Source organism: Calidris pugnax, unplaced genomic scaffold, assembly GCF_001431845.1.
Source record: "Calidris pugnax isolate Ruff unplaced genomic scaffold, ASM143184v1 scaffold219, whole genome shotgun sequence".
NCBI classification, from domain to species: domain Eukaryota; kingdom Metazoa; phylum Chordata; class Aves; order Charadriiformes; family Scolopacidae; genus Calidris; species Calidris pugnax.
Genome location: NW_015094507.1, coordinates 8,041,631 through 8,052,117, shown reverse-complemented (window position 1 = coordinate 8,052,117; position 10,487 = coordinate 8,041,631).

The window sequence follows — 10,487 nt, the reverse complement described above, 5'->3', positions numbered from 1 at the left end:
AAGAGATTAAGGATATCAGGCACTGAAAATGGTGGAACCACACTGACAGGTGTTGATTTTTCTGCTCCAAGTTTCTCTGTTGCCTACAGAAATAGATCACCATCATAAATTCATGCTCCATTGCAATTAAAAAAAATGCTAACAGCAAATCAGCATTTACGGAGATGCTGTGTTTAGAAGACCGAAAGGAAAACGGTGTGACTTTAAACTTCACTTGTCCAGGAAAGAGCGTAACATAACTAGTATTTGGGTGAGGAAGAAAAGTTTGTAGTCACACATGAAACATGATTCTACATTCTAATTATTCTTATTTCCCTACTTAACCATGATATGACAGTTAGTGGTCAGCTTCATTTTTATTGTCTGTCCCCAAACAGCATTCAAGATTACTAATATTCTATAAAACAAACTTAAGTTACCCAAAATGCAACTAACAACTTTGCTTTCCTCATTACTGAAATATTGTGAGAAGCAGAGAGGAAGGAATTTAAAATATTTTAAACAAAAACAAAAAACCAACAACAACCCAGTGTTTATTTTCAAGCATACTTCATTTTGCTAAGAAATGCACTAAGAAAGAGACACCATGACTCCATTTACACAGATATCTGTGTCACCTTTCATTTAACAGCTACGTTTTTCAGTACTTTCAGACAGCTTTATTCTCAGACACACAAACAACCCCAACAAATTGCTTTTATTTACATGTTGCATCAAGCAACTTGCATGATATACCATTCAGACAAATCGGGTCACACCATTAAAGCCTAGATCTAGTAAAACATTTAGGGTATGTCTACCTGGACAACTGAAGACAGCTATCCATTAAGGTGTCTGGAAATGAGCCAGCACTGCCTCAGTCCCATCCTATGCCCGTGGCAGTATGGATGGCTTTTCAGAGAAAAGTCTTCATTTAGGCTTCTAGACTACCCACATACAATATGACGTGAAGAGGGTTTCATCTAAATAAATCTATGGATGACAGTAAAGACAGGTAAAATTTATATTCCACCCCTTTTCTAGATTTCATCTGGCAGATCCAAACCCATAAACCTGCATCTTTATCCACTAAAAATAAACACAGCTGTTTACATTCACTCCTTCCAAGAATGAAAAAGATGTCCCTATTTTCTCTTATATAACATGGCCAGGCGAGCAGGTGCCCATCTTTGATATTAGGTCTGTCCCCTACAAAGAAGAAACATCTTCCTTGGCTCTCTGGGAGTTCAAAAGCATATCTCCTACTTCCCGTGGGCAACAATATAAACAAACACAAATTAGAAAACTATTCACCTTCTCTTTGCAGTTGTTCCACTAACCACAAAACAACTCAAGATTCACAATAGCAGAAAAAAGCAAGCACTACTGTATGAGCCGGTGGTTTGGACACACAATACATCTTCCAGAGAGCCTTTCTGTATTTCATTTAATAACTGCCTAAAATTCCCTGTTATTGCAACAACAAAAAAAATGCTATAAGCTCAGAACACAGGCAGCATCCTTAAAAACTGAATACAGAATAAATTTATGTTCTCAGGAAGTTTGACATTGTTATTTTATTTGTTAGGAAAAAAATAAATAGTTAAATGCTAAACAGGACAAAACATCAAGGACTGATGATTTGCCTGACAATTTTTAGCCACAGTCCAAAGCAGCAAGCAGCTGATGCCTTTTTTAAACAGTAAAGCCCACCACCAGTAACACTGAGTTACAGTTCCCTGATTAAAGCCTAGCAATCCACCACTTTCTTCTTGAAAAACAAGATCCCTAAAGTTTGTGTTTTCTATCCCAAGGTCTCATACACTGCACACACCATATCTCAATCAGCACTGGAAGAAGGCCAAATCACTTACTTTCCCCTTTCATTTTTATGCATGCAAGAGACGAGAATATACCCAAGTCTCAACCAAGTTGACAGGCATTAATTTCATTCTGCAACTTTCTGACAAAATTCAAGCTGCAGCAGAGGGACTGGAACACACTGTGTATTAAATAGGACAAATTATTATTATTTTTTTGTAATACTTACACATTAGAGCTATCTAACTGAAGGTATAAATTATAAACTTGATGAGTTTGAGGCTGGTTTTCATAATAAGGGAAACTTCCTAAATATTTACTGACATGCAAGGTATCTTCATAATATTGCTGGTTGTACTAAAGATTCAGTACATTAATTTCTCCAATGCTAATCAAACTTCCCAAAAAATATTTTCCCATGTAACACATACTAGTCACCTTAGATTTTGGAGCACTACTTTTTGAATCTTTAGGAGAGTCTGAAACTGACATCACAACAGAAGCACACTAAAATTATTAAGCAGAAATCCTGTATGATGATCTAATTCTGACTAGAATATCATAAAAAGACAACTTCTCATATAATAGACACAGGGAAATTGAAGAAGAAATAATAGTGTATATGTAAGGGGGAAATTGTTAAAGCCCACGCTTTTCTAAATAAGTTTTAATGTTGATATTCTTCAAAATACACTTTCATACTAAGGTTGATATGCTAAAAACAAACACTGTTTCAAAAAAAATTGAAACTTAACACTTTGCAAGAGTGTGACTCAAATTTGTACATTTTGATATAGAAAGTCTGGAACACAAGTAGTTTGTTTATATAAGAGATAAACAATGTAACAGAAGAACTTAATACACATTTAGATCCATTTACTCCTTGTTTATCTGGTAGTATTAACGCCGGTTCTGATTACGAGCTTTATAATGCACAAGCACATCCACTGAAAATACTAAGTTTTGGCTCGTACTGGCCTTGGACCAGAGTCAAAATGACGTCGTTCCCTCATCTGCCCAATTCATGCACTAGCTAACTATATTTAATAGACAAATTTCTCTCCTTAGGGTATCCACTAATTACAGAATGTATTTTTTAAATCCTAACAGCTGCACAATAGCAAACAGTATTAGCAATACTTTTACTTTCTAAATGTGTAATAATTACAGTATATTTCATTTTTACTAATAAACTTTCACTAACTTTGGATAACAAGTGATCTTGAAGCACTTATTGTAACTACATCTATATAACAAAACCCAAAGCATTTCTAACAAAATAAAAATTACTATGTATCAGCAATTAGCATTGCTTTGTCCAATTAAACCTAAAAATTAAGTTACAATTTTATAGTTTTTAAATACATCTGCATGTCACTTATTAAATCTTATCTGCACAGCTTGCATAGTTCTACCCAAAATTAATACATGCACTACAGTGAGACCACCATTCACCAGTTATAAATTTTCATTAAGAAAAAACCCACCACTCTGAACAACACGATTATCATCATTATATTCAAACATTTCATTGTCTGTTTTCCACATCCTATAATGTCTGTACTATTTAAAGGGCTATAAAGCACTGAACAAGCATTTTCTTTCTATAAGACTCCAGACGTTTCAACATTCCTATAATCTTACAGAAATAGGGTCCTGTCCCAATATATATTTTTCTGAAGCATATTTTTTGAATTACTGTTCCTAAGTACAGGTGAACCATGCTTCTCCAGAACCCTTTCAACAACAATGTCCAAACGGCTCCTTGTGTTCCAACATAAAATCAAAACCATCTACCGTTTTGTCTGTAACTCAAGCTTAGAGATAGCTGAGTATTCTAAAAATAAGGCTAACAGATGTGTCTTGGGATCTAAATGGACAATAACATCTTGAAAATTTACATAAACTGCTAACCTGCAAAAATGGTATATAGGCAAGTTGCAACTCAGAAAAAAAATGTACGAAAAGCCTTATGTTGCAAGTCAGACGTTTGAGGAAGGTGGGAAGCCAAGACCAAAACCTCCTACAGTGCATGTTTGAAAGTATTGCTACATGAACTTATGAATTCCTGAAACAGGAAGCATAAAACAGGTAGAGAAGAATTGTCAAAGTCTCTCAGCCTTCTAGGAGGTTACCATCAAGCAGAGTCCTTAGCTCTCTCAGACTAACATGCTTCAAAACAAAACCTGACCAACAACCAGAATCAAACATCCAACGCATTTTATGACTGCATCAGTTTTTATGGCTTTCTTTTCTAGACGTTTCCATTTAAAAATCATATCCTTATTTCTTTGCATAATAAAGTTAAGCGTTTTTCTAAAAAGATTCTTGATCTAATGATAGAAAAGGTTTCAAGGGAAAAATAACTATGAGTAAAGAAGCTCATTATAATCAGGGATGGACTAGACTATCTACAACAAGCATATGGAAAAACTGAAACATTTGCTTCCTAGCACCTAAAAAGGATTGGATGCTACATTCATACTCAAAAATCAGCGTTGGTAGCCAGTGCCCAAAACACAAGCTCTGAGCTAGGGGGAAATGCTTACATTTCTGAAAATACTCAGACACAGAAGATGACCCATTTAGATTGTTTCTGTACACAAATGGCTTTGCTTTTCAGTGTATTCCCAGGAACAATGAAAGACAGAATTAAGGGACCATTTTATGTGACAGGACGAAAGTCTGAAATTATTCGAAGTACCTAGGATTTTTCTCGACCAATAGGTTATTCTACATGAAACCTTTTACCAAGTATTGCTTTAAGATAATAGTAATCATGAAGGCTGTTTCCCATGGGAAATCTCTAACGTCTAGGCTGAGAGAACATTCAGTTGCTGTCAGAAGTTCAGAGTTAAGAAAAATTTTAGGCCACAAAAGTACACCATTCATCAAGATGTCCCATCATTGGGCCACACATTGGGTCCACAGGTTTCAAGAGAATAATCTTTCAGCTACACTGATCAGATGTCCAATGAATAAGCAGATAGCAAACTTGTGAGGAATCCAGAGTTTATTAGAAGACAGCCTATAAATAGATTAGTGCTTCAAGAATCTATCAAATATGATAGATATTAAGGACCAATCCCATCTACCTCAATTGCAATAAAGAGTTTGGTATATAAGGCATCAGGCAAGGATTGAGCTGTAAGAGTTCCTTTTTCTGCTTTGACACAACACCACCACTATCAAATTATTTCAGCTATAGAAGACTGAGAATACTTCAAGCTACTTAATTTATTTGAGCAGTCATCTCTGATGAGAAAGAGCAAAGTTCAAATTATTTGTTTGAAGCAAATAAAGCAAGGAATTTAAGCTGGTTGTGTGTATTCAAGAAAAATAGTCTATCACTGAATGACAGACAGATTGACAGATACACACATGGAGAGAAATACAGGCACATTGAGGCAAAGAAGGGAAAAATTCTAAATTCCCCTCAACTTACAAAAAAGTACAGCTTCAATAAACTGTCTTTTACTGAATGCAGCTTTTTTTTTTATTTTACATCTGCTATTGGAGAGTGAAAATTCACATTTATTTTATAACTTCCCACTCCCCACTGTTTTGATCTGCATTTCATTTCCTTGGGTAAATAATTCCAATCTTTAAAGTCCCTTGAAAAACTCAGCCATATCCTTCATATCAAACTCTCTACAAGACTGTGGTTTATCTTTTTTAACATTAATTGACAGTTAATAACACACTTTGAATAGCAGATAAGAATTAAGGAATTTGTATAGAATGGCACTTTTTTCTCTATACTTTTTTCCCCACTTCTGATTACAGCTACAGATTGAGTAATGATACCTCAGAAACTACAATGATGCCCAAACTTTCTTGTTATATTAATACTGTTAAATTAGGAACTTTTAAGGCATATAAACGGTATCTCATTTTCTGTCTCCAAAAGACACTGTTTTGCATATGCCAACAATCAGTTTTACCTGTCATCCTGCTGTCCTTTCACACAGCTTGCTTAGACTTCTCAGGTGACCTTTCCAGTATTTCTGAATTTGATTAAACAGTTTTGAATCCTCAGTAAATACAGCTATTTTAGAAATCAAATTCTATAGATGATTAATAGAAAATATTGAACAGCTCCCTCCTGATTTAAGATAAAACATTAAGCCTCCTATAACTTAACACTTGTTTCTGCTATTTCCTCTCACATTTTTGTGACCCTTGAGAATATTTTACCTCTCACATCATGGCTTCTTCATTTAATAGCCTGATGTGAGGAACCTTCAATTACACCTTTAAAAAGTATATGTAATTAGAACTGTATTAAAATTTAATCTGCTATGTTATTACTGCAATCAAAAACCCTAGTAGATTAGTGAGGCACAAGTGTCTTCGCAGAAGCAGTACTAACTCCATTACTAATACCAGTTAGTACTAGTCAGTCTACCATCAGGCTTTGTTGTCACTGTATACTTCTACCTACAGACAGTTGCATCTGTAAGGGATGAGAATTATGCATGCACGTTTTTTCTTTAAGAGGTCCCAACAATTTTCAGATTTATTTGCTATGCTAACAAAGTTTACAAGATCACTTGCAGAAGATTTGTTGGAAACTCCCCTTCAGTAACTTAAAAATCTATTGACCAGTTTCTACCAAATTAGACTCGAGTACATTGAGGTTCTCCACATTTGTGAAAACAGGAGCCAGATAGAGAACAGAGACTCTATTAATGCTCCCAGTAAATGAATGGAGCTTACCATAGAGCAGGAAAAAAATGGGAAAAAACAGTACAAATGCCCTAGCTACAAGAAATGCTTCAACAGAATTTAATGCCTTTTATTAGACACCAAAAAACCCACCTGGGTTTAGAATAGATTCTTGTTTTCTACTAAGTTTCACGTGTCAGACAGTTATTCATAATAATCTACTTCTGTGCGGAGCCTGCTGTTGGAAGACTAAATTCACATCACAAACATAGCATCTGAATAAAAAGTCAATCAACAAGAAGGTATAAACGCATTGAAGCTATCCATTATTTCTGCTCTTCATGAAACATTTTAACGTGTAACTACCTTCATTATGCTGTGGTTCTCTGCATGTATAAGGTAATTTATTACACCAAGACACTAGCATAAGTAAGCTAGCATTGAATTTGGCTTTCCACTCCACACCCCAAAAATACAGGCACCTAAATTAATAAATGTTTTTAGAAATGAATACACTTTTGATGATATCTTCTGTCCTCCAAGTCATCAAAAAAACATTTTTCAGAGGATTAAGGAATTCGACATTAAAGACAGGAGAATTTCTCCTTATGCTAATTAGTTTATTTTCCTGGAAGTCTGTGATTAATGTTTTAACTGCCTCTCTGACACATCTGCTGTTCAACGTGTGTTGTAAGATGCAGGTCACAGCACTGCATAAGCATTGAGTAGTCTGAAGAGATCATACAGAATGCTTCTGACCTCTAGGGAGAAGGTGCATTAAAAAAAAAAAAAAAAATTTGTTTGCAAAGTCATTTGAAATAAGTATGACAGTCTAAATTGTTCCAGTTTTATCCCTTAACTTTTCTTCTTTGAAACCACATCTTGTAAACATGAAATATATAGCCTGTAATCTGTGTCAGACGACCTCAAGATCCCCCCCAAAAAGCTTTAGAGACTGATTCACAGATGTACTGGAACACAGAACTCCTATTGCAATCTGGCGCCTTGGTATCTTTGAGAATCCAGGACATAGTCCAAAAAACCAAAAACTGGAAAAGCGGTATTATCACCTTTGCAGCAGTCAGAGGCTCCAAGGTAGTAGAAAAAGCAGAGCATGAGTTATAACAGGTGCTTAATTCCCCAAGCACTTAAGTTAAACAGAGTACATTAAGATGCATCAGACACAGAAGGTTATAAAAAGGCCCAATCCAAATGCAGTAACAGTAACCTGATAAGACTTCCATCATGGTACCTTTTCTCCGCAGCCAAAAGCATATGAGCAAAGGGGAAAAAAAACCAAACTCGTTTTCTTTCAAACTCTGTATTTCCCACAGACAATAGAGCTTCATATAGTCTGATAAGTATCTGGCTTGCTTTATTTTTGTCTTCCCTCCAAGCTGCAGACTTACAGATCTCGGTGGATGAGAAGTAAATGTATATGCAAGTGGGGTGATGGCAGTTTAAGAGTGTTAAAAATATATATGCATATAGAAAAAAAATAGAACAAGCAGGATTATAAGCATCATCTTCTGTGGGGAAGAAAAACCAACAGAAGACACAGAGTATGAGATTAAACACATCCATCATGGAAAGTGACAGAAGTATGAAAGAGTAATTAAAGGGAAAAGAAAGTAGGATAGAACACATTAGAAGCACAGGGAAACAGATTTCACTATCTACTATAGGGAAGAAAAGACTGATGTGAAGGAAAAATTGTGAAATGTTGGGTTAAAACTTAATATACCCCACCTTTTTAGGGAAATCAGTGTCATGCAGGAAGCATTGGGGAGGGGATCCCCTATTTGGAAACTGGCTGGCTGAATTCAATCAAATTTGACAGAAGGGTAGGGGTCTCAAAGATAATTGCCTAAGAAAATGCTAAGTTCATGAAATCAAAATGCTATGAGTGTCCTGACCAAGGGAAAGGCTGCAGCATGCATTAACACCTTATTAGGCATTAGATGATCCACAAAAGGATGAGGCTATGTATGTTTCAAACAGGAAAAAAAAAATCCATTAGAGCTACAATCATCCATGAGATTTAAAAAAAAAAAAAAAAAAAGAAGAAAAAAAATGGTAAGAAGCCAGGCTTAAAATACGTCTTCCTTTTTCACCTGAGGAAAAATGGAAGGCATAGTAATACTTGGTATAGTATTCACCATCAGGAATAGTAACAAACAAGTACCAAAACGCCGTTTTTATATGCAAAAGTGGTGTATAAAGTGGGACATTTTTATCTTCCTTTGGAGAAATCAAAGCAAGAGAGGCAAAGTGACTGCAAGGAAAAACAGCAGTGGAAAAAAAAAGCTGGATGGAAAGAAAAGCCAAGTAACCCAAATTACCTTCCACCCACTACTCCAGTCTGCCTTCAGAACCAGCAGCACCCAACACATAACATACCACATTCTCTGGAACCCAATTAAAACAGAATGTACTTTCAGCATACAATAATCAATGAGAAGACTGTTTTAAAAAGCCGTATCACTGTCTTGATTTCTTTTATAACAACCAACCCCTTCTTGGATTCACAAATATTCGTTTAATAGTTACTATGTGTTAACATATTATCTCAACACAAATGACGAGCAGCAATTCCTCAGCTTTTTCAAGAAAAACAGTTTTTAGACAACCATATATATTATCCATCTACACTTCTACAGCATAGTCAAGTCAGTATTTCATATTCAAAAATGGCACCTGCATACTTGCTGAAAATTAATCTTTGCTACAATTTAAGCAGAGCAACTTCATACGGTGTTCCATTGAATGCCTTCTTGTGTATTTGCTTATATACTAGCCCGATGGTACCAGAAAGGCACCAAATCTAAACCAGTAAGTGATTTTCATAGGTTCTACAATTCAAGCATCTAGAATCCGAGATGATTAAATTTTGCTGGCAAACAGGCTAGGATGCTTGGACACAACGTAGCTGAACATACTTAAGCAAACTACCAAAGCTTTGTCAAACATTTCAGATTCGAGGGTATAAAAGCAGAATTAGTTCAATCATTTGCAACACAGTTCTCCAGATAAAATATCACAGACTAACTGCACAAACAGATCTTGAAATATTTCCCTTTTCAGGAAGCGCACCTTTCAACTTCAGACAATACCCAGCATCTGCATGCCAAGAGAAAAAGGAATGCAGTCATATGGAATCAGTTAACAATTACAGCCAATAAACAAATCGACTGCAGTGGAAGATCCACTTTTGATACTAATAAGCAGTGACTCATGTGAAGCCTCATATAGCTTTCCTTACTTATAGATTCATCATCCATGTATTTAAGAGAGGCATTCAACTCATTACCATATGAAACGCTAGTTAAGCGTAGTATATTTCAGCTGTTGGAGATGCAAACAAAAGAAAGGTCTTAGTGTTGAAAACGTGGGACTGTTACCTAAAATCCTGCTGCTAGCATACAAAGAGGAGGCACGTCCGGCTTTAATAAAACGGATCTAAACCGCAGCACCTTGCTCCACACTTTCTATTTGCCCTTATGTGTATTCTATCATTTTTTTTTTTTTCAAAAATAATCCAAGTTACATCTTCTCCAGCCTAAAGTATTTGTTTAAAACCGTCACGGCCGAAGAGGGTGGGAAAAAAAAAAAAAAAAAATCAAACTAGAGCATTTAATCTGATTAAATGCCGCCGTGTCACAATTAGATGTCACTGTACGTTCACTCTAAACCCGAGAGCACATGCAGCGCGGAGGGGAAGGCACGGCAATGTACCGCTCCAGGTGCGGGCGCACGGAACCTACATGCCCAAGCGTTAGAGCCAGCCCTCCGGTGCCCTGGGCTCCCACCGATTTATCCCCCCCATCCCCAGCCAAACGGGAGCGGGGAAAGGATTTCACCTCCTCCGGCCGGAGAAGTTGGAACCTGCCCGGCTCCCTCCTGCCCCCCGCCAGCCGCCACCTCCCCGGCCCGGCCCGAACAATGGTCGCAGTGTTCCCGCGGGCACATCTCTGCCCTCCGACGGATCGAATCCCCCCCCTTCCCTCCCCACACACCTC